The sequence below is a fragment of the Sphaeroforma arctica genome, assembly GCF_001186125.1.
Source record: "Sphaeroforma arctica JP610 unplaced genomic scaffold supercont1.2043, whole genome shotgun sequence".
In the NCBI taxonomy this organism is placed as follows: Eukaryota; class Ichthyosporea; order Ichthyophonida; genus Sphaeroforma; species Sphaeroforma arctica.
The window spans coordinates 1-2,390 of NW_014038515.1; positions in this window are offsets into that span (position 1 = coordinate 1).

Consider the following 2,390-nt stretch of genomic DNA (forward strand, 5'->3'; position numbering starts at 1 on the left):
GGTATAGTAATAGAGACCCTCCTCTCTAGTAGTAGCAGGTATAGCAATAGAGACCCTCCTCTCTAGTAGTAGCAGGAATATCAATAGAGTCCCTTCTCTGTAGTAGTAGCAGGTATAGTATGCAAATAGACAGAGTCGATATATCGTTCTCGCGTTTCGACTCGCATCACGCACTGGCGGTTGAGCTGGTTGCCCTGTGTGGCAATAGGTCATTGAGCATTGTTGATTTATTGCTCACAGAATTGTGACAAGGATTAAGTTGAGTTAGGTGACCCCTTCCGCAATTACTTGATACACCCGCCCGCAATGTCCTGCCAATGTATCCGTCAGTCAGTAGTCCGATCCGGTAGCTATTTTAATTTGTTCTCTCTCGAGGGTCATGGTTAGATTAACCACCTGCACATTATCTGACTCCGAGCTTTGTCTGTGGCCTTTTATTTTGAGTGTGTGAGTGTGAGTGTGTGTGTATGTGAATGTGTGTGAGGTCGTTCTGCATGGGCTACCTAATCTGGTAAAGAGTGGGTGTGGGAGTATCGTTAACATCGTGCAAGCTTGTGTCGCTCGCCCGCACTGCTTTGCGCATGAACCAGATCAACCAACCCAAACCACCGCACGTACTACTGTGGGGCACCTCCTGTACTCGTAGTCGAGTGCTCGGGTTAATCACCATATGTAACTCAGGAATAACAACCTTGAGCTATTGAGCTGCATGAGCATAGCTCATCCGTAACAACCTTCTACACAGTATTTGTGCAGTGCTTTGGTGCGAGCGGGTGCATTCTGCGTACAGTCCTGTTTGCACACAGCCTCTGTGTGTGTGTGGGTGGGTGGTTGCACTTATCTTTGCACACAGGAGGCTGTACTGGTAACGTAAATGGGTTGTTAACCATCAATACCTCAGGAATGAACACCATATACAACTCACACTCCAACACATTTATGCACAGTATATATGAAGTGCTTTTGTGCAAGTGAGTGCATTCCGTGTATACCCCTTGCACACAGCCGCTCCCTGTGCGGGTGTAATTGCATCTTTATTACACCCCTGCATACAGGAGACGATTCCTTATGCGTGTGGTGGTATTGTGAGTCTTTACGCTGCCAGACACAGTCGCGAGCACAACACCAGAACGGTTTAGCTACACAGCGGTTACTGCGTCCCCAGGTGTAGGGAGCCCTTTAATCGCACCCAGAAGAATGCCTTTAGGATTTAGAGTTTAGGGGTTTTAAGAGGTAACACTTTAATCGTACCCAGAAGAACGCCTTGTCCCTGCGAACAAGTGCATCAGACGTGCATCTCGAGAAGGTTACCAACTACCCCGCACCCACTCAAACTGTATGCACAGGTGATTATAGGCGAAACACCACTGGCTGCATACAAACAAGCGCCCTCTGTGCGTGTGACTATACTCTGGGGCCCTACATCGCCATGGCCATCTACACCATACCACAGCATCCCGTCCGCGCAACCGTGGGGGTGTATCGCGAATAGGCTATGTATCGTACGATCTAACTATGCAGCACCAGTAGAAGACCTGCACACACCCGGTCCATACTATGCACGTGAGTATATGCCAACCATCAGTATCTGCGTACTACCAATCACCCACCGTCCGTACAATTAAAACAATACGGCCCGCGGCACTACAGTATCACATCTGGCCCTGCACGGACACCCAGGCTATCACAACTGTACAGTCGCCAGGCTATCACAACTGTACAGTCGCGACCGCTTGTCCCAAAGTAAAGGCCCAAGAGCCCGGTCTATTTCGCAGCACGCACGTGTGTATATCTCGAAATCCACTACTTGCGCACAAACAAGCCCTCCTCTGTCCTGGTGATGGTGTCATGGGGCCCTACCACACCCGACATGGCCACTTGCACCACCCCCGCAGGTCCCAATTGAACGGCTGCAATCGCTTGGCCCAAATTAAAGGCGGCATCGCCTTCTGAGAAGCGCTCGGGTTTGAAGGCACCCGTAACACACACCTGAGGTTGAAATACAGCAGACAGGCGAAGGATGAGCTGAGTTGGGATAAAGCACGTGTGTCTCAACAACAGAGCGACGGCGGCAGGCAGTGTATGTGCTGGTAACCATCAACCAGCACATCGGGCAGTTGACGGTTGGTTAACACGTGTGTACGACCAATCTCAATGGACTCTAAGGCCTATGATACACTACACACAATCGGATGGTGCTCTGAGCGAATGCAACTGAATACTCGTATGCATGATACTGCGCAGGCGCGTACAGGTTTCTTAGAGATAGGTATGTACACACCGCACTATATATAAAAAATATAATATGTAATATATATGAATACACACACACTCACACGCACACACACACACACACTCACACGCACACACACACACACACACACACACAC